This window comes from Bubalus bubalis, chromosome 8, assembly GCF_019923935.1.
Source record: "Bubalus bubalis isolate 160015118507 breed Murrah chromosome 8, NDDB_SH_1, whole genome shotgun sequence".
NCBI classification, from domain to species: domain Eukaryota; kingdom Metazoa; phylum Chordata; class Mammalia; order Artiodactyla; family Bovidae; genus Bubalus; species Bubalus bubalis.
In genome coordinates, this window is record NC_059164.1 from 31,146,304 (window position 1) to 31,169,512 (window position 23,209).

The 23,209-nt window shown below is 43.8% G+C and overlaps 1 long non-coding RNA gene and 1 other non-coding gene across 2 annotated transcripts; both read left to right on the forward strand.

The window, feature by feature from the left end:
• Positions 1-17,563: 17,563 nt before the first annotated feature.
• On the forward strand, positions 17,564-20,609 carry LOC102413767. The gene is made up of 3 exons (XR_328964.4): positions 17,564-17,698; positions 19,520-19,545; positions 20,049-20,609. It is a non-coding gene; the product is annotated as an uncharacterized LOC102413767 (long non-coding RNA).
• Positions 19,599-19,671, forward strand: LOC112586699. The gene has a single exon (XR_003111192.1). It is a non-coding gene; the product is annotated as a small nucleolar RNA SNORD93 (small nucleolar RNA).
• Positions 20,610-23,209: the final 2,600 nt, after the last annotated feature.

Genomic DNA, 23,209 nt, shown 5'->3' on the forward strand with positions numbered 1-23,209 from the left:
TTCAAAAGCATCAACTCTTCAGCGCTCAGCTTTCTTTATAGTCCAACTCTCACATCCATACATGACCACCAGAAAAACCATAGCCTTGACTAGACAAAACTTTGTTGGCAAAGTAATGTCTCTGCTTTTTAATATGCTGTCTAGGTTAGTCATAACTTTCCTTCCAAGGAGTAGGCATCTTTTAATTTCATGGCTGCAGTCACCATCTGCAGTGATTTTGGAGCCCAGAAAAATAAAGCCAGCCACTGTTTCCACTGTTTCCCCATCTATTTGCCATGAAGTGATGGGACCGGATGCCATGATCTTCATTTTCTGAATGTTGAGCTTTAAGCCAACTTTTTCACTCTCCCCTTTCACTTTCATCAAGAGGCTCTGGGACCGGATGCCATGATCTTCATTTTCTGAATGTTGAGCTTTAAGCCAACTTTTTCACTCTCCCCTTTCACTTTCATCAAGAGGCTCTTTAGTTCTTCTTCACTTTCTGCCATAAGGGTGGTGTCATCTGCATATCTGAGATTATTGATATTTCTCCCAGCAATCTTGATTCCAGCTTGTGCTTCCTCCAGCCCAGCGTTTCTCATGATGTACTCTGCATAGAAGTTAGAAATAACTAATACTTACTGGGCACTTACTATAATGCATGCACTGTGGTTGTTCACATGTCATAACTTGAATCCTCACAATTCTGTGAGCTGGGGACTGTATTAACAACCTCATTTGGAGGAAATTAAGGCACAGGAAAGTGAAGTAAATTTGCCCAGCTTCATAGAACTGATAAGTAGTGGGAGTAGGGTCTTAATCCAGATGCTCTTACACCAGAATTTGAATGTTAACCATGTTGCTACACTGCCTTATAGGAGAGAAGTAAACACAGGACAAAAGAAAAGAAGTCATATATTCGCAAAAAAATATTTTCCTCATGCTGTGATAGATAAAAGAACTCTTTACATTGTACTGGAGCAACACTTACAATTAGACCAAACGCTGGCCATTGACCCAGAGGGATGCTGACTGGCTGAACCAATCAGACCCTCTCTAAATGAGATTTGAACTCAAGATAGAAAGAAATAAAACTCTGACCAAAGCTGGTAAAACAGAGAGAATAGAAGACATGAAGCAGCAGAGGGCGCAAGTCAGCAGAAACCATCAAGTAGAGAATATTGAGGTATTATGATATTCAAGACCTCAGATAAAGAATAACATGCTTTCTGGTTTCTGGTAGGAAAATAAGAGAGTCCCATCGAGAGTTTGCTGTGGACTGAACAACCTTCCGGTCCCCAGCTTTATTCCAAAGTTTGTAAGCCTGGCAATGCCATGGTTCCTCTTCCGTAATGTACAGGAAAGTGGAATTAATCAGTCACTTTATAAGTAACTGGTCTCAGCTAATTATAAAATAACAGAAAAGAGGTGAAGCCATGAAGGTGAGAAGCTCAAGGGGAAAAAATCAACTGTCAGGATTTCACCAGCAACATCCAGAGAAAAGATAATATTGTTTTCTTAGCGCGGGGGCGGGGTGGGGGGGGCAGTGGGGGGGGAAACAACTCTAGAGAGGATTAGATGGTTGAGCTCTTTAAGGCTGCAAGGAGGAGAGAAACCTTCAGAACTATGGGTGCTGTACATTTCTGGCAGCACAGCCAGACTTTACGGAAGAACGGGAACGACTCCTTCGGATGTCTATTTACACATCTGAAAAATGGAAAGGGAGTAACTACTAATTATAAGCTGAATTCTGTGCCCTACCACCCCCAGGCCACCCCAAATTCAAATGTTGAAGGCTCAACCCCCTGTGGAGGGGTTTGGATAAAGAGCTTTTAAGAAGGTAATTAAGATTAAATGATGAGTTAAGAATGGGACCCTAATCTTACAGGGCCAGTCCTTAGAAGAGAAAGAGACAGCAGAGCTCTCTGGCCACGGGCACACAGAGGAAAGGCCCTCTGAGGACACAGTGAGGGTGCACATTATCAGAGCTCCAGAATGACTGGATGCATACGAATGGCTTATAAATGTGGGTGAATGAAACAATGATGTTCACATTCAAAATTCAACAACCACATACCAAGCAGTGTGAGGGGTGCGAAGAACATGACGTTTTGGAGGACTGGAGCCCATTCCAGTACTCTTGCCTGGGAAATCCCATGGACAGAGGAGCCTGGCGGGCTGCAGTCCATGGGGTCGCAGAGAGTTGGACATGACTGAGAGACTGAGCACAGCACAGCATTGCACTTTCTTGCCCAGTTCTTCTTCTTGTAGGCAACCCAATGTGTCTGGTTTTGTATACATCCTTCCAGAGATATTCTAGGCATATGGAAACAAATAAACACAAACTCACACATTCCCTCACCCCCTTCAAAAATACACAAATACGATGCATACTGTACACTATCTCACCCTTTTTATTTTAAAGTATTTCTTAGAAACACAAATAAAGTCTTTATTTGAATTAATGGCATTTTACCAATCTCAACTTCCCCATTCTATCAATTTATCAAGGTCATATGTAACTTATTACTGGGGGAAGATAGGTGAAGAGAGATTTCCTGGCCCACAGAAAATCTCTGTATGATTTCTGGAACTTCTTGGAAGTCTTAAAATATGTCAAAATAAAAAACATTAAGAATATTTCCTGGGCTTCCGTGGTGGCTCAGTGATGAAGAATCCACGTGCCTGTGCAGGAGACATGGGTTCCATCCCTGGTCCAGGAAGATCCCACATGCCTTGGAGCAGCGAAGCCCTTGTGCCACAACTTTTGAGCCTACGCGCTGGAGCCCAGGAGCTGCAACTAGTGAAGCCTGAGTGCCCTAGTGCCCGAGCTCTACAACAAGAGTAGCCACTGCAGTGAAAAGCCCGTGCACCGCAACCAGAGAGTAGCCCCTGTCCCACAACTAGAGAAAAACCCACCCGGCAATAAAGACCCAGCACAGCCAAAAATAAATAAATAAAATTTTGTAAAAAATAATATTTCTTAGCAATTATTCCAGATCAGTACATAAATACCTTCCCTTTTAATGGATGCATAGTCATACTTTTCATTAAAATAGTTATTAATAACTTAATATTTAACTTGTCCTCTCTGAAGGCTAGTATTTAACAGATTTCCTTTAAATTCCTGAAAATTAATGTGTCCATATCTGTGTCCTCAGTCTTTGACTCCATGGTTAAGAGTGGTCCAGGTACCAAACTACGTAACCATGATAAAGATTCCAGCAGGAAGTCAGGGGCTGGAGAAGCAGGAACACCCAGTGCTCATCCTAGTCTTCTGCTCACTCAAACCCTCCTGTTTCGGCTCTCATCTGCAACACTGGGATTACCTGCCTTGGTTACCTTTCAAGTGTCCGGAGGGTTAAACGGGATGACAGATAGAACGCTATTTACTTAAGTTGAATCCACTGTAAAAATAAAAGGTTTGGCAAGTGTGACTATCACCTATATCAGAATCGCCTACCTACAATCAAAAACAGGAATTGTCTCCACAGACATAAACAACAGATTTGTGGTTGCCAAGGGGGAGCGGGGATGGGGGAGCGAGTCTGGGGTTAGTAGATGAACTATTACATAAAGAATGGATAAACAACAAAGTATAGCACAGAGACCTGTACTCAATATTTGGTAATAACATATGTGGGAAAAGAAAGTGAAGAAGAATAAATATATATATATAAATACTACATATAATGCTATATATAATAGTATGTGTGTATATATATATATATATATATAAAGCTGAATCACTTTGTTGTACACTTGAAACTAAACAACATTGTAAATCAACTATATTTCAATAAAAATACATTCATTAATTTTTAAAAGACAAGAATATTAAAAAGAATGATATAATGGTATAACTGAATCACTTTGCTATACAGCAGAAATTAACACAACAAAGATCATGGCATCTGGTCCCATCACTTCATGGAAAATAGATGAGGAAACAGTAGAAACAGTGGCTGACTTTATTTTTCTGGGCTCCAAAATCACTACAGATGGTGACTGCAGCCATGAAATTAAAAGACGCTTACTCCTTGGAAGAAAAGTTATGACCAACCTAGATAGCATATTCAAAAGCAGAGACATTACTTTGCCAACAAAGGTCCATCTAGTCAAGGCTATGGTTTTTCCTGTGGTCATGTATGGATGTGAGAGTTGGACTGTGAAGAAGGCTGAGTGCCGAATTGATGCTTTTGAACTGTGGTGTTGGAGAAGACTCTTGAGAGTCCCTTGGACTGCAAGGAGATCCAACCAGTCCATTCTGAAGGAGATCAGCCCTGGGATTTCTTTGGAAGGAATGATGCTAAAGCTGAAACTCCAGTACTTTGGCCACCTCATGCCAAGAGTTGACTCATTGGAAAAGACTCTGATGCTGGGAGGGATTGAGGGCAGGAGGAGAAGGGGACGACAGAGGATGAGATGGCTGGATGGCATCACTGACTCGATGGACATGAGTCTGAGTGAACTCCGGGAGTTGGTGATGGACAGGGAGGCCTGGCGTGCTGCAGTTCATGGGGTCGTGAAGGGTCAGACACAACTGAGCGACTGATCTGATCTGTATATCAACTATACTTCAATAAAGAAAAAAAAGAAAAAAGGAGTTATAGCAGACACAATCTCTGTTTGAGTGTCAAAGAAAGCTGCAACTTACCCCATATTATTTTTGATTGAAAATAAAATTATTTTCTGAGCCCTCTGTTTCCTAATCCAGTCACTAATGACTTTCGGAAAGGGTGCCACACAGCAATAATGATTTTAAAAATTTGCATTTAATAGCTATTCTGCCTCACTTCAGTGCACAGTTTAATAACCCATCTAACCTGGAGTAGGAAATGGCACCCCACTCCAGTATTCTTGCCTGGAAAATCCCATGGACAGAGGAGCCTGGTGGGCTACAGTCCATGGGGTCACAGAGTTGGACACGACTGAGCGCACACGCACACGTAACAGATGGACAACTTGGCATTAGTACATTTTGTAGGTAAATCATCCTGTCGGACACATCAAGAAGCACTTTTAGTTAAAACCCAGACATTCTAAAGGGGTTTCACTCAAGGGGGATATTCCAAATGTTGGCCTCCCCCAAGCAGAATGACACCTAAAGGCCGCACTGGTTCATCTGGGCTGGGAAAGCAGAGTGCGGCTTGTTTTGTTTCTTGTTTTCCCTGAAAGGGAACTTCATGTTGAATTTCTCCAAGAACAAGACAAGGTAGCCAACACCTACCTTTAAATTTCTTCAAGCTAAACATTTTCCCCTCAGCATTCTATGGTGCAGAACTGGGAAAGATTCAACACCTTTTTTCTAAGGAAATGCATGGCTTCTTGTGCAAAGTTGCTTGCTGCACACAGCTTGCTCAAAGTAGGTGCCCATTATCCCAGCAGATTAACACCAGGTTATTCAAATCTTCATGGCCTGCTGGTCACTGGGCCCACACTGATGGCATTCACCAGGTAAACGGCGATGCCCCAGGACCCAGGAGTTCTACAGTGCCCCCTGCCTGGAACGTTCTTCCCTTGACTCAGCCCCTCATTGCCTTCAGGTCTCTTCAGAAATACAGTCTCTCAGAAGGGCATCCCGTGATCATCTGTCTAACAGAGAACTCCCCTTCCCCATTTCTCTCTAGTCTATTTCCCTGATTTTACTTACTTTTCTAACACAGATTACAGGTCAGGGGATGCAAGGTCACCAGAGGTCCTAAGATCCTGTTTTCTAACAAAAAGGATAAGGGGAAGGAACAAAAATATAAAAGGTTCTGTGATACCACTTCAATAACTCTCTCTCTTCTAATGCATATCTGCTACAGGATAACATTTTTACTGAGAGGTAGACAGCAGACATTCCCATTTCAGGACCCCAAGTGGGAAACCAAAGGTTGAAATCAGATGTCAACACAATCAGCAATTTTGGTTTTATGTTTTTGTTGTTGTTGTTGTTTTGGCTTTGTCTCACAGCACGTGAGATCTTAGTTCTCTGAATAGGGATTAAACCCACTGCCCTTGCAGTGAAAGTGCAGAGTAGTGACCACTGGACTGCCAGGGAAGTCCCAGCAATTTGGTTGAGTCACTGTATTCCTTAGGAGGCAGAGGCCAGGTCATATCCACAGAGCTCCATCATAGAAGACCCTCTCTTTGCTCCTCCTAAGACAGGGCTCTGATGGAGAGCAGGGATCCTCTACCACTCTGACTTTTCAAACATAAGTGACCTCAGCAGAGAGCTAAGAAGCTGGCAAAAGTAACATCTTATTAAACAACTCTGTCTTCTAATAAAAATCTCTTACAGTTGCAAGCATGCATAATCCCTCAGAAGAGAAAATGTATTTTTAATGGCAGAAACTTTTATGTATCTATCTCCCAGAGAGAATCTCTCTCACACTGCCTTAAAAAGAACTAATCAAATAATAATATAAAACTCTGGCAAGGAGAAGAGGGGATCTCTCTCCAGCTTAGGATACAGGCTCTCCAGCAGGCCAACATCTGCAAACCAGTCTATGCCCTTGGGATCACACAGATGGAAAAGTTGATTTAACTATTCCTTTCTTTGTTGTGGGGTGAAGGCCTCTCTCAGAGGGCACTTGTATGATGCCTGTGGTTTTCCAGTGAAAGAAAACCCACTCACAAACTAAGCCTTTGCTGAGCTATTCCGAACTATCCTGTGTGACTCATCTTTGGTGCCCCAGGACACCCCTTAACAGAATTGTGACCCTTAATACTCCAGAAGATAGGGCACCAACACTTAACTACAGTGTGACCAGACAGTGGTCAGACCCTCCCTTACTACACATAGGGCTCACTTTCATGACCCATGGGCTGATTACAAGCCCCTAGTTTAAAAATTAAGTAGCCAAGTCATCTTGAACCCAGACCTGCAAAGGGGTGTGTCTTGCCAAGGCAAAGAGAGGAAAGTCAGCAGAAAAAAAGACAGAAAGATGAGAGCAGAATTCATCACAATTCAAATTCAGTTGGATTCTGAGCCTCTTATACTAACCAAAGCTCATTTCCATCAGTGGTAACTCCCACAACTAATGGAGTGAACTGGGGCTTAGTAATGCAGATCTAGGGCATCAGGAGAGCTAAGTGATTAATGCCACAGGGTCCTGGGGAGAACTGGCTCCAACTCTCTCTCAAGCCAGCCAAACAAGGTAAGGCCAGAAACTAGACAGATACCATCATCCTGGGAAGAAGAAAGGCACGACGGGAAAAACGGGCTTTTGAACTGTGGTGTTGGAGAAGACTCTTGAGAGTCCCTTGGACTGCAAGGAGATCCAACCAGTCCATCCTAAAGGAGATCAGTCCTGGGTGTTCATTGGAAGGACTGATGTTGAAGCTGAAACTCCAATACTTTGGCCACCTGATGTGAAGAGCTGACTCATTTGAAAAGACCCTGATGCTGGGAAAGATTGAGGGCAGGAGGAGAAGGGGACGACAGAGGATGAGATGGTTGGATAGCATCACAGACTCAATGGACATGTGTTTGGGTGGACTCCGGGAGTTGGTGATGGACAGGAAGGCCTGGCGTGCTGCGGTTCATGGGGTCTCCAAGAGTTGGACACGACTGAATGACTGAACTGAACTGAAACTGTGAGAGCTGCTTATTATCTGCCTTCCTCCACTAACACATGCACACACACACACGCACACACACACACCCCCAAGACGTGATACTCTGAGTATCGCCTCTCCACTTTGAGCAGGAAAGAATAGTGTTAGTGTCAATGTGAGAAGGGAGCCAAACCTTTGTGGAGAGAGGAACCTCTGAGGATCAAGAGGGAAGATGTCTCCCAGGACCAAGTTACCCAGCAAGCTTGGCGGCCCTGGGATAAAGTAGTCTGGAGATAGAAAGTGTCATTGAAGACTAAAACCCAGTTCTCAGCTTCCTGGAGGATGCATGCATGTGCATGCTAAGTCACTTCAGTCGCGTTCAGCTCTGCACATGACCCAGTGGGCTGTAGCCCACCACGGTCCTCTGTCCACAGGATTCTCCAGGCAAGAATCTCGTTGTCATGCCCTCCTCCAGGGGATCTTCCCCACCCAGGGACTCAAACCTGCAGCTCTGACGTCTCCTTCATTGGCAGGCGAGTTCTTTACCACTAGCGCCACCTGGGAAGCTTCTCCTCAAGGAAGGAGAACTCTAAAGAAGAGGAAATCATCTTGAGAGGGACATCAACTTTTACTAGAGGGAGTGTGAAGTCTAAGTTGCTTCAGCCGTGTCCAACTCTTTGCGATCCTATGGACTGTAGCCCACCAGGGTCCTCTGTCCATGGAATTTTCCAAACAAGAATATTGGAGTGGATTGCATGTCCTTCTCCAGGGGATCTTCCTGACCCAGGGATTGAACCCGCATCTCTTATGTCTCCTTCATTGGCCAGCGGGTTCTTTACTAGTGCCACTTGGGGAGCCCGAGGGAGTGTGAAAGGGTGGTGATATTTTTTTAAATAGATTTTGTTGCTCTCTTTTTTGTTTCTCCAGACATTCATTTATTCATTCAGCCAACTAATAGTTATGAAGTGCCTGCTGTGGGTCATATGTTGCTGAAGGCTAAGGATATATAACAGTAAAAAAGACAGACAAAGATTCTGCCTTCATGGACTTTATATTCTGGTAGAGAACACTGTCAGTATTTTTTAAAAAGCAGCAAATACTTAGGTGATGCTTTCCACATGTCAGACCCATTTCTAAACCCTTTCCATATAGTAACTCATTTTTATCTTTATCACAACCTACACCATAGCTGCTATTATTATCCCATTTTCACAAATAAAGAAACCAAGGCATAGGCAGGCTAAGTAACTTGTCCAGGTTCCCCCAACTAGTAAATAACAGAACAAGAATCTGAACCCAGTAAGTTAAATTTTAGACCCACATTTTTAATCGATACAGATTGGTATCAGTATGGGTGTGGGTTTGAGGGTGGAGACAGAGAAGGAGATGGAAATAGAGGTAGAGAAGCGGATAGGAGACCTCTAGGTAAATCATCTTGAAAGGGATTTAAGTTTCAGTAGAGGAGGCTACATGAAAGTGAAAGATGGATAGATACATAGATATGTCCTATAAAGAAAATAGGCTTTAAAAAAAAGGAGGGAGAGGGAGTGGGGTTTGGATAGGGTAGCCAGGGAAGGTGCCCCTGGAGCTGATCAGAGCAGATTCCCAAGGCTTGACCAAGCCACAGGCAAGTGTGATCATGAGTGACAGGTCCCAGGTCTTCAACGACAAACCTCAGAGAAGACCCACGGCTGGAAACACTTCCATTACAGCAGTCACTGTCCAAGGGCAGCACCTACTGTAGCAAAGGCCAGCTGAAATGCAGAAGACCCGTCCTTGTCATCTGCCTCCCTTCCTGGACCCAAAGTACCTCCCCACATGTGAACACCAGATGCCATGGAGAGAAGGGAAGGGGAGTGGAAACCAGAAAGATGGGTCCTTTCTACAAAAACAGACTCAACGTTCTCCCCGAATGCCTGTTTAAATTTTTGAATCTGAGTAAATTTACCTGACTCAACTAAAGTGTAAAGCCCTCCGGGCACCTCGAGTTCCATCTAGCAGAGCGCAAGCTCGTTAAGGGCATGCAGATCAGTAATGAAAAAATGTAGACTAACTGTGCTCTCGACAGAGCATCTATGATGCTGCTGCCCCTAGTGGAGGGCTACCCCTTTGGGAATGAGAGGAGAGAGGACACAGGATGAATAGCAGGAGAGGCTAAATGGGTCTGATGCTTTCCTTTAAGCTGGAACAGTCATGGTTGCACAGATGTTTAGTCACGGCAAGGGGAAGGAAGGAAACATTCCTGTTTAAGTGCATCACTGAAGACACCAGAAGGATTATGCACTGCTTCATCATAATCTTTCTAAAGCTTAAAGTGTAATTTAGAAGAAGCTGTGGCATTGCTGCTTTCAGTTCCCAGCACAGATCTGGATGGGCCTGGAAGTAATTTCCAGCCTCTGAATGTTGGTTATAAACATGTGCTCATTAGAAAAGGCATTCCAATCAAGTGGCTTCACATATTTATCATCATTTCCATGAAAGGCATTTATTAGCAACCTTTTGCACGAGGTTCAGGCAGCCCAGACTTATATGCAGAAATTAAGGAGTCACAGTTCCTACCCTCTTGAAATTTAAATTTGACAATGTTCATTTGAACAATCAAAAGTAGGTCAAGAGATACCTGAAGTGACAGGAAAGTTTGGCCATGAAGTACAAAATGAACTGGGGCGAAGGCTAACAGAGTTTTGCCAACATAATGCACTGGTCATAGCAAACACTCTCTTCCAACAACACAAGAGACTTCTCTACACATGGACATCACCAGATAATCAATACCAAAGTCAGATTGATTATATTCTTTGCAGCTGAAGATGGAGAAGCTCTATACAGTCAGGAAAAAACAAGAACAGAAGCTGACTGTGGCTCAGATCATGAACTTTTTATTGCCAAATTCAGACTTAAATTGAAGAAAGTAGGGAAAACCACTAGGCCATTCAAGTATGACTTAAATCAAATCCCTTATGATTATACAGTGGAAGTGGCAAATAGATTCAAGACATTAGATCTGATAGATAGAGTGCCTGAAGAACCATGAAGAGAGATTCATGACATTGTGCAGAAGGCAGTACTCAAAACCATCCCCGAGGAAAAGAAATGAAAAAAGGCAAAATGGCTGTCTGAGGAGGCCTTAGAAGCAGCTGAGAAAAGAAGAGAAGTGAAAGGAAAAGGAGAAAAGGAAAGATATATCCATCTGAATGCTGAGTTCCAGAGAATAGCAAGGAGAGATAAGAAAGCCTTCCTAAGTGATCAATGCAAAGAAATAAAGGAAAACAATAGAATGGGAAAGATGAGATCTCTTCCAGAAAATTGGAGACACCAAGGGAATATTTCATGCAAAGATGGGCACAATAAAGGACAGAAATTATATGGACCTAACAGAAGCAGAAGATACTAAGAAGAGGTGGCAGGAATACACAGAGGAACTATACAAAAACAGTCTTAATGACCTGGATAACCAGGATGGTGTGATCACTCAACTAGAGTCAGACATCCTGGAGTGTGAAGCCAAGTGGGCCTTAGGAAGCATTACTACAAACAAAGCTGGTGGAGGTGATGGAATTCCAGCTGAGCTATTTCAAATCCTAAAAGATGATGTAGTTAAAGTGCTCCACTCAATATGCCAGCAAATTTGGAAAACTCAGCAGTGGCCACAGGGTTGGAAAAGGTCAGTTTTCATTCCGATCCCAAATAAGGGCAATGCCAAAGAATGTTCAAACTAATTGCATTCATTGCACATGCTAGCAAGGTCATGCTCAAAATCCTTCAAGCTAGGTTTCAATAGTACATGAACCAAGAACTTCCAGATGCACAAGCTGGATTTAGAAAAGGCAGCAGAACCAGAGAGCAAATTGCCAACATCCGCTGGATCACAGAAAAAGCAAGGGAATTCCAGAAAAACATCTACTTCATTGACTACGCTAAAGCCTTTGTATGGATCTCAACAAACTGTGGAAAATTCTTAAAGAGATAGGAATACCAGACCACCTGACCTGTGTTCTGAGAAACCTGTACGCAGGTCAAGAAGCAACAGTTAGAACTGGACATGGAAAATGGGCTGGTTCCAAATTGGGAAAGGAGTATGTCATGGCTGTATACTGTCACCCTGCTTATTTAACTTATATGCAGAGGATATCATGTGAAATGCCGGGTTGGATGAAGCTCAAGTGGAATCAAGATTGCCAGGAGAAATATCAATAACTTCAGATATGCAGATGACACCACCCTTATGGCAGAAAGTGAAGAGGAACTGAAGAGATGCTTAATGAAGGTGAAAGAGGAGGGAGAAAAAGCCAGCTTAAAACTCAACATTAAAAAGACAAAGATCATGGCATCTGGTACCATCACTTCCTGGCAAATAGATGGGAAAAAATGGAAACAGTGACAGATTTTATTTTCTTGGGCTCCAAAATCACTGTAGACAGAGACTGCAGTTATAAAATTAAGACGCTTGCTCCTTGGAAGAAAAGCTATGACCAACCTAGTGATAAAAAGTGAAGTCACTCAGTCGTGTCCAACTCTTTGTGACCCCGTGGACTGTAGCCTACCAGGCTCCTCTGTCCATGAGATTTTCCAGGCAAGGGTACTGGAGTGGGTTGCCATTTCCTTCTCCAGGGGATCTTCCCAACCCAGGGATTGAACCCAGGCCTCCTGCATTGTAGGCAGATGCTTTACCGTCTGAGCCACCAGGGAAGTTAGACAACCTAGACAGCATATTAAAAGCAGAGATACCGCTTTGCTGACAAAGGTTTGCATAGTCAAAGCTATGGTTTTTCCTGTAGTCATGTATGAATGTGAGAGTTGGACCATAAAAAAGGCTGAGCATGGAAGAATTGATGCTTTTGAACTGTGGTGCTGGAGAAGACTCTTGAGAGTCTGTTGGACAGCAAAGAGATCAAACCAGTCCATCCTAAAGGAAATCAACCTGAATATTCATTGGAAGGACTGATGCTAAAGCTGAAGCTCTAATACTTTGCCCACCTGATGTGAAGAGCTGACTCATTAGAAAAGATCCTGATGCTGGGAAAGATAGAGGGCAGGAGGAGAAGGGGACAACAGAGGAGGAGATGGTTGGATGGCATCACAGATTCACTGGACTTGAGTTTGAGCAAACTCCAGGAGATGGTAAAGGACAGGGAAGCCTGGCATGCTGCAGTACATGGGGTTGCAAATAGTCACACATGACTTAGCGACTGAACAACAGAATTTGAACAATCATATAAATGTACAAGTGAACAAAGCTCATCTTCAATTATTCTCTATCCCACATGACTCCACTAAGATGCAGCCATGGAGGAGCTCTTTCTTATGTACATCTAGCAATTCTGTACAGGATGTTCTCACTACTACTGACCTAAAAATCCCCTGTGTGCCACCTATTCATCCTCCCTCTCCCCAAACCTCTGGCAACCATTGATCTTTTTTTTTTTGTTCCCATAGTTTTACCTTTTCCAAAATGCCATATAGTTGGAATCAAACAGTAGGTAAACTTTTCAGGTTGGCTTCTTTCACTTAGTAATATGTGATTATGTAATTGCATATTATGTAAACTTATGTAATTAAGTTTCCTTCATGTTTTTTCATGGCTTCACAACTCACTTCTTTTTAGTATAGAGTAGTATTCCATAGTTTGGATGTACCACAATTTACTTATCCATTCACCTACTGAAGCCTGGTGGTTTCCAAGCTTTGGCAATGATGAATACATAAAACCACAGTAAACATCTGTGTGCAAGTGTTTGTGTGGCTGCAAGTTTTCAGCTCATTTGGGTAAATACCAAGGAGCTTGACTGCTGGATTATGTGGTAAGAACACGTTTACTTTGGTAAGGAACTGCCAAACTGTCTTCCAAGTGGCTGTGCCATTTCGCATGCCTGCCAGCAACAAAGAGAGTTGCTAGTTATTAATACATCCTGACTAGCATTTGATGTTGTCAGTGTTTTGGAAGTTAACTATTCCAATAGATATATAATGGCATGTCACTGTGGTTTTAATTTGCAGTTTCCTAGCGACATATGATAGGGAGCATCTTGTCATATGCCATCCCATTGCTTTTGCTGTACTCTATTCACTGGAAGAAATTCAACAGGTCCAGCCCACACTCAAGAGGAGCGAACTACACAAGGGCATGAATAGCAGGAGATGGGGCCACTGGGATCATCTCCAAGGCTGCCCAACATAATTAGATTCAGAAGAGTGGAGGAGAGCAATTAGAAACAGTGCTTTTGAGGAGACTTGCTATCAAGAGAGGGCTTTCCAGGTGGCCCTAGTGGTAAAGAATCTGCCTGCCAATGCAGGAGACATAAGAAATACTAGTTCAGTTCTTGGGTCAGGAAAATAGGAAAATCCCCTGGAGCATGGCATGGCAACTCACTCCAGCATTCTTGCCTGGGTAATCCCATGGACAGAGGAGACTGGCAGGCTACGGTCCACGAGACTGCAAAGAGTCAGACACGACTAAAGCGACTTAGCATGAGGCACGCACACTATCAAGAGAAAAAGAAATAAGTAGTTAGTTGCAGAAGGATGTGGAGTTGAAGGATGTTTTTATTTTATTTGTTTTACAACTAGAGCATGCTTATCAATAAAGGTGATATATTTGATATATTGAATATAAAACATGAAATAGAAATCTATTTTATACCTTTATTCCTAAATTTTCCAGAGGTCTTGTGAACAACTATGTTTGAGCAACAAACCCGAGGGGGCATTTTTTTAAATAGTCTGTTTTGTATCCATTCTGGAGGTCAGAAACAAGTACAGCTGTATCCCAGTGCTTCCAGCATGCTTACCTGTACAACCTCTAATCGCTGTGCTTACCTGTACAGCCTCTAATCGCTGAAATCAGCCGCATTGCAGCCATCATCTGCTTCTACTGAGGCAAGTGGAACCAATAGGCCTCCATGAGAGCAAACATTCTCTCCTGGCTTGAAAACAAGCCTACAGCTGCTTGGAAGAGGCAGGCTGCTGGGCAGAGAACAGCATGTGGCAAATGGCCCACTGACGCCAATTAAAATGTTACCCAACTGCTGTGATCATTTAAATCATAAATAATGTCTTCAGTTGCTTTATCTCCCGACTCTACACTACAGCAACACAACAAAATGTGCACTAAACAGAGACAAAAGGAAATGAATGGGACAATTAATTGGCAAAAGCAAAAGTCCCAGATCTGTATCTGATGTTGGTCCACTGGAAACAAATAAGGATCAGACAACTGCAGGGTTAGGGGAGGAAGATAAAAAATGTGCTTTCTTGCCCTTCCATCTTCAGAACCAATGCAAAACAAGACACAGAAGGGAAATGAAAGTGTTAGCTTTACTGCTGATAAGAAGATTGTGATTTTAGAGCTGAGTCTGTTCTGCTCCCTATCCTAACCTTGGGTCACTGTTATTTTATATTGATGCTGGGCAATGAGGGAAGAAAAAGAACAGGAACCTTCACAGCTTACAGCCTCCTGATGGATTTGCTCTTCTTTGAGAAAGAGGAGCCATTGGACATCTATGGGGGCCATAACATATATGGGGGCCAAAAATTTAAAGTGAGTAAAATGCAAGATCTTGTTTTTGCAGGATTAGTAAGATATACTATCTTTTATTCAGTTTGGACTACTGAAAATCACAAAGGATAAGGGAGTGACACTTATACCCAGATAACTGTACACTGAACCAAGAAAACCCTCAATGGCTTCCAAATGGTCACGTCTCAACCCTTGTCTAGGGGGAGACATCAGAGAAGATTACAATCTTGAAAACAGGGAACAGGTGGAGGATGGACGCCAACAAGCTTACCCCAGTTTGTTCTCAAAGTTCATGTTAGAACAGGATTTTATTGAAATTCCTTCTTTTCTGGAAGGGAATGAGGAAAGGGTGGACAGAAGCTCAGGGCATTTGCCTGCAGAAGTTCCTTCACAAAGAGACATGGCATGGTGAGTGGGGGTGGAGGGTTCCTCTCTAGCAGCAGGGCAAATACACACCAAGAAAGGAAATCCAGCAGGCTTTTATCAAGCATTCACAGTGCACCAAGCTCTAGGCCATGTCCTGGGAACGCAGGAATAAACTCACACTCATGGAAACACAAAAAGCTACATTCTGGGATAAGACCCCCACCACGATCATCACTATGAGCCTTGAAGAGTTTCATAGCATGAATACTCAACTACTATAGGGGTTCAGTGGCGAATCCCTTCCCCTGGAGTCATTTCCCACTTACTCAAATATGTTCCAGGCACTGTGTTGAATTCAGAGGATCCAGCAGAGCGAGAAGCTGAGTCTCCATTAGGCTTACATTCCATTGTGGCAACAAGTCTCCTTTTGGAGAGCATCCTAATGTGTGCTCTACTCCACCAGAAATTCTGTATGATCTAAAAGTCCCTCTAGTCTATGACTCTTCTTTAACTCTCTTGGTTTCGCCTGTATCATGAAGCAAGCTTCCTGCTGGTATGCTAGATACAGCCTAGACACCCTCTCCTCCAGGAAGGGTACCCTTATGTCCTTAGGAGACTGGGCTTGGTGGCTTGATCCTGTGGCACACTGCATTGGCTTCTATCGTTTTATGTTCCTTGAAAGCAGGGGCAGTTTCTCATTCAACACCATTCCCCCTCCTGCCCCCTAGCTTGATTGCAAGCTGGAATCAAGATTCCTGGGAGAAATATCAACAACCTCAGATATGCAGATGATACCACTCTAAGAGCAGAAAGTGAAGATGAACTAAAGAGCCTCTTGATGAAGGTGAAAGAGGACAGTGAAAAAGCCGACTTAAAACTCAACATTCAAAACACTGAGATCATGGCATCCAGTACATCATGACAAGTCGACCTTTGCCGATAAAGGTCCCTATAGTCAAAGCTATGGTTTTTCCAGTAGTCATGTATGGATGTGAGTCAGACTATAAAGAAGGCTGAGCATGGAAGAACTGATGCTTTCTAACTGTGGTGCTGGAGAGGACTCTTGGACTGCAAGGAGATCAAACCAGTCAATTCTAAAGGAAATCAGTCCTGAATATCCACTGGAAGGACTGACACTGAAGCTGAAGCTCCAATACTTTGGCCACCTGATGGGAAGAGCCAGCCGACTCATTGGAAAAGACCTTGATAGTGGGAAAGATTGAAGGCAGGAGGAGAAGGGGACCACAAAGGATGAGATGGTTGGATGGCATCACCGACTCAATGGACATGGGTTTGAGCTAACTCTGGGAGATAGTGAAGGACAGGGAAGCCTGCCATGTTGCAGTCCATGGGGTCCAAAAGTGTCCGACTGGACTTAGAGACTGACAACAACAACCCACCCACCAGCATAAATCAGGGTGCCTACTGCTGAGTCTATACTTGTTGATGTATACTTGTTGCCCTAAACAGTCTCTCCAACCAAAATGATCTAAAGTGCTCCAGTACCTAGGAAGTCTCAATTCTAAAAATTCCAGGGACAGATTAAGGATAGCTGCTGCTGCTGCTAAGTCACTTCAGTCGTGTCCGACTCTGTGTGACCTCATAGACGGCAGCCCACCAGGCTACCCCGTCCCTGGGATTCTCCAGGCAAGAACGCTGGAGTGGGTTGCCATTTCCTTCTCCAGTGCATGAAAGTGAAAAGTGAAAGTGAACTTGCTCAGTCGTGTCGGACCCTCAGCGACCCCATGGACTGCAGCCTACCAGGCTCCTCTGTCCATGGGATTTTCCAGGCAGGAGTACTGGAGTGGGGTGCCATTGCCTTCTCCAGATTAAGGATAGAACCAAGTATAAAAGCAAAGCTGGGGACTTCTGGTGGCTTGCAGACTATCCTGGGGAAAGGCATGGGATACTTCAGGTGGGGAGAGGGGAGACAGGCAGAAATACCTAACATTATTAGAGTGCCAGAAGCTCTCTTGAATCTGCCTCAAGGTAAATGGACCCCACTCTTAGGGAGAGGTTTGGGGCAGATGGTCGGTGGGTCAGCTTTGAGGCCCTAGCTGCGGGAGGCCGGGGCAGCCGTCCGCCCCGCTCGCCCCAGGCCGCCGACAGGAGGCGCGCGAGGGCCTCAGGGTGCCGCTGGCTGGGAGGAGCGGGTGCTGGGCTGGGTCCCGGGCCGGGCGGGGCTCTAGGGCAACTTTTTGGTTGGTTGCCGCCGGGTGCTGATCGCCCAGGCCCCTTTTAAACTGGGTGTCTCCCTGTCTCTCTCCCCTTTCTGCCTCCGCGCGTGACTCGGTAAGTGGCTTTTCACCAGCTCGACGCTAGAGCCCTCCGCGTGGCCCGGGGGTGTCTCCAGTGGCACTTACCAGGAGCGCCCCTCCTGTCCGCGCGTCCGCCCCATGTGGGCGGCTAGGGCTCGTGTTAGACCTCAGCTCGGCTCCCCCTCAGAGAGGCCTCCCAGGCCCCACGGGAGCCGCTGTCAGAGCTCTTCTGCGGCGAGGACATCCTCAGGGTACCGGGGACCCTTCCTCCCCAGAAATAACGCTCTTGGCGCCTAAGGTCCCTCTTTCCCCCAGGGGTCGAGGCGCCTGTCACTTGTGCCTGGGACCCCGATGCTCAAGGGATCCGAGCCACATGGAGCTTCAAGCTCCTTTTGCAATAAAAAGAGAAAAAACAAACAAGACTCTTGGAGGAACCGACCCGGGGCGGAGGCGCAGAGCCCTGGACGGTGTGCGAGTTGGGACGCACGCGGGGCCCCCGCCGGGGGCTCTGAGGACTCTAACACGGTCTATTTAGGAAGCGGATGAGATCATGGGCCTGAAACACTTGAGCCTTCAAGGCAGAGCAGTGTTAATTCCGGTGTTAGCAAGAAACGGAGGTAATTTCGCCCACACAGGCATTCGCCCTCCGCAAATGCCTCTCAGTTGCCACTTCGCTCCGTGGTTGGGCTCTTTAAAAGGTCTACGTGACTCTTGTGGGAGCGGTTAGCTACTGTGAGCCTTGATGAGGGAGCAGTTTTTCTCCCCCACATTCCCTTTTCAGCATTGACAGTGCGTTATGCAGCATGGAACTCTCTTTCCTAACGTGTGTGGGGTCACATGAGCGGGAGGCCCGTCATCGTTTTCTGGCCTGAGAAAAAGTCGGAACCTTTGGGGTTCTGACTTGTGTTCGCCAAGATAAACAGGAAAAGTGGCCCTAAAGAAAGTTTGTCTCGAGGAAGGGTTTCCAAGTTCCACTCTGGTCCTCAGCATTAGAGGGCATTTTAAGTGTTTTACCGGTATACATTCCTATCGAAAGCGCTACTCCCCGGATTTAATAAAATTGGTAAAGATCTCAATTTATAGCTGACTGAATGAAGGAATCGTTATCACTGGTACCGCTTAGTGATCTCTTGAAATGGGAGGCTTGTGGGATGTTTACATGTTTGCCTCAGTGGTGAAAGACCTTTTTACTGATCAGAAAGTATCTGATTTTACTGATGCGAGCTGTGTCCTAAGCATGGCGCCCCCCACCCCCGCTTTTTTTTTAAACAATTCGCTTTAGGAGAGGGACATGGCTGAGAGCCAGTGTCTATTTAAAGACTGTGGGAACTGAGCAAGTGTTGACAGGACTGTTCTCAATTCGATGGCCTCTGCCTCCGCCTCTGTACACTAGTTTCAGGCTTCCTTTGCCTTTTTTTTTTTTTTTTTTTTTTAATGTGAAGAGTTTGTTTCCATCTTTCATAGGTAGATACTGTTACCAGTAATGTTTATAGTTTTTCCCCAAGTTGATATTCTTCCATGGTAGTGTAACAAGAAGATAAAGTTATAAGGATGGTGACTGCTGACATTCTATAAAATGGAGACGCCCAGGGTGTCTCCTGGCTGGGAATTTCAGGAGATTCCCAGTGTCAGGAAATTCAGGAAAATATTGCTGTTTTACAGGAATTCTACTCAAAGTTAGCTCTTTAGTCACCAAAGGTAAATAGCCCAATAAGGTACTCTTTACCAAAAAAAGAAGAAAAAAAAAAAGACACAAAATGCCCAAAACAATATTGTTATTGTCCTCCAATTAAAATAAATAATTTATAAAAACTTAGTGATATTCTTAACATTGTTTTTCTCTCTTTCCTACCAGGCTGACAAGATGCTGACAAGCTTAAGGTATGGACCAAATGGAGAAAATCTGGTCTGAGTTATTAGTTGGATAGAATTCTTGGCCAAGGATGAGAACCCTAATCTGATTGGATACCCTCTGCTCTGATGGGTTAAAGGATTTACCTGAGGCCAATTTGATGGGCAGGAATGTATTAGTGCAATCATATCCTCCCCCTTTAAACATTATGTTTTAAATAAAATGGGGGGGGCTCTATTAAATAAATAACATTTTATTATGCCAAGAAAAATGTTATTTTACAAAAGTATTTTTAAGTGATTGGCATCTAATCTTTAAAGATGTTTATCTTTGGCAATGGTGGCCATTTTGAGTTAATTTTTTTTTTTAATGTCAGAATATTGCTATGCCTGATTTGACAATATGTAGTTCATTGGGGAATTCATTTTCCTTACCTGCACTGCTTTTATAAACATGGTTTAGTCACTATATTTTCTTAAATCTAATTTAGTAATTGCTGCTCTAATTACCTACTGTGATACTTCTCTTACAGGGCTGGTGCTTGAAAGAAGCTTTTCCAGGAGATAAGGTGTATTTGAACATGTGATGATTGATATATACAGAATAGAGTTTTTTGCTATTTGTCCTTTTCATGGTGGTAGCAGGGGTGAATTTTAGAAAAAAACTGCCAAGTATCTGTAAAAATATATATCTGCCCTGTAGAGAATTTTCGGCAGAATTCAATTTCATTATTTAAAACAGTTTTTCTGCCATCCAGCCTGAATCTTGACACAGTAGCTAGACTAGCTATTCCACAACTATCTTAAAAGAGAATTTGGTTAGCTGCTTTAATTTACAAAGGTTATTTTTAAATCCCATTCTTTTGACTATGCTAAACCTCTGGGTTTTGTGCTTGCAGTTTTATCATTTTGATGATTAAATTTGACCCATTGTATAGAGGACAGATCAATGGAGGAGTTTGTTGCATAGCATTTTGAGGGTAGGGGCTGAGGAACTGTTCTACACTTTGATTATAGTGGTAATTACATCTGTCAGAAATTTTGAGTTTTACTGAATGTAAATTCAATTTCAATAAATATGACTTAAAAACTTTACCTTTCTGGCATCTTAAATGACATTTCCAATGAAATCTGTGGGAAGACTTGGGTCAGTGATTAAGCAGCTGAGAATAAAGTGTCTTGGGTCAGTGATTAAGCAGCTGAGAATAAAGTGGCTTGGGTCAGTGATTAAACTGCTGAGAATAAAGTGGGCAAAAACATCAAAATCACCTTGGGATCATGTAAGTGTGTAAATGCTTGAGAAACAGTCAAAGGATGTGTTATCTTACCCATCAAGGGTATACAAGTTTTCTTTATAGATGTTTCAGACAACAGCTTTCGGCAGGGTGTGTGTGAGTGGAATGACACTTCCCTGTCTCTTGACAATGTATACTAGTAGCCACACGGTAGCAGAAAATGAAGTGTGAAAATAACACAACAAAATTTAGACTGACTTTGGCAGATACTGGCTAAACCAGGGAATTAAGTGAGGCGTGAGTGAAAGTTGCTCAGTCTGACTCTGCGACCCCATAGACTGTATGTAGCCTGCCAGGCTCCTCTGTCCAGGGAATTCTCCATGCTAAAATACTGGAGCTGTTCCCCTGGGATCTTCCAAACCCAGGTCTCCCACATTGCAGGCAGATTTTTTACCAGCCGAGCCACCAGGGAGAATGCTGAATAACTGGGTTAATGGCTAAGCTTGGTGCATAAGTTATGTGGATACTTTCCATGGAGATGTGCAAGGGTTCTTTTGAAAAGGGATGGGCCAGTTCATTCCTGTGGATAACAGGTCTAGCCACAGCCTGTTGAGCCCTACTCACCATGACCAGGAACCCTGGCAGCTGTGTTGTGCCATCTTGCCTGTAGGAGGAAGCAGGGCTTTCAGGTGCCTTCTTGTGCTTCCAGGTATGGTACATAATCGTTCCATCTCCCCCAGCCCGTTTCCCTGTACCCTGACAATGGAGAGTTCTAATACCTTGCTTAAGTAAAATCTAGGACCACCAAAGTGAGTTGCAGCCAGTTCAGCAGTCAGCTTGCCCTCCTTGGCATCATACATGCCTACATGCTGCGCTAAAAGCAAGAGTGACTAAGCATGACTAAAACAAACTACCAGGCCCTGAGGAGAAGCAGATCTGGAGCTGAAATGTTTTCAGAGGATTTGTTATTCCAAGGGAGGAGCTTTGGGCATGAAGAAAATCTTTCTTTTATACCCAAACCACGTTCCGGGAATGATCTGGGGGTGGCTTATAAACAAATTGGGGGCTTTCCTGGTGGCTCAGACAGTAAGAATCCACCTACAATGTGGGAGACATGGTTTCAATCCCTTGGCTGGGAAGATCCCCTGGATCGGACATGACTAAACTGATAACATGATAATTAGAGGGGAGAACTGGTGCTGAATTTCCAATACTTTGGCGACCTCATGCGAAGAGCCAACTCATTGGAAAAGATCCTGATGCTGGGAAAGACTGAGGGCAAGAGAAGGGATGAGGATGAGATGGTTGGATGGCATCATTAACTCAATGGACATGAGCTTGAGCAAACTCTGGGAGATAGTGAAGGACAGGGAAGCCTGGAGTGCTGCAGTTCATGGGGTCTCGAAGAGTCAGATGAGACATAGCAACTGAAATACAAAAGCTCAGCACCTAGAGTGCAGGATATAAAACCAAGCCACTAGACCTGATGCTTTACGGCTCCCACCAGTATGACTGAGCTTCCTAGGAGTCAGAGGAAATCCAGTTGGCAAATTGGTCATTTTGCACTTGAATGTAAATTTTAAATGGACAAGGTGGAGGAGGCAAGGTCATTTGTATTCTAGGCTCCCTGGAACCCAAATAAGATTCTCATTTCTCCCTCATGATCTGAAATAGAATAGAGAAAGTGGATAACTAAATGAGAATCTAGAGATAGTAAAGAATGATGCATTTGACCAGGGTAGTAAGATCAGTCAGCCAGTGACCAAAGTTGGGGATGAAACCTCAAGAGGAAAGCCATGTTGAGACTGAATAAGTAAACAGATGTGTATGGAAAACTTATTTTAATTTTGTACTCATAAAAATTGCCTTTCCAAAATTTTCCCTGTGTTTGTAAACTGAAAAGTTTATAAACTGGTTCTGGTATTTTATAAAATTCTCAGACTTGGGACTGGGCAACCACAGCTAGCAGGCCCCCTGGTGGAGTTGATCTGTACTGCAAAGGCCAAGTATCAAGGTACCCTCCACAGTTGCCATCTGCATTTCCGGAATAGCTCCACATCAATCTGGTTCAGTTCAGTTCAGTCATGAGCTAAAACCTAGTTAATTCAGGATGATGTAGGTCACCATGATTTGTTTCTGGGAATGTTGTAGTTGATGGAATGATTTTCCAGTTGGGCAAATGCTCTGACATGTTACTCCCACTATCTATGGCAGAATAGAGCCCATTGTATTATTTACAGGCCTTCTGTAGTGGAGAAAAATGTGGAACTTTGAGAATTATCATAGGGTTCAAACTACTCCAGTACAGCCACTAGCTACATGTGGCTATTGAACACTTGCCATGTGGCTAGTGCAAATTGGTAATAAGCTGAGGTGTAAAAAACATAAGCTTTGGAAGAATTATTTTTAAAAGTACATTTACAACCTTTTGTGTTTTTTAGATTCCACTGATACAGAAA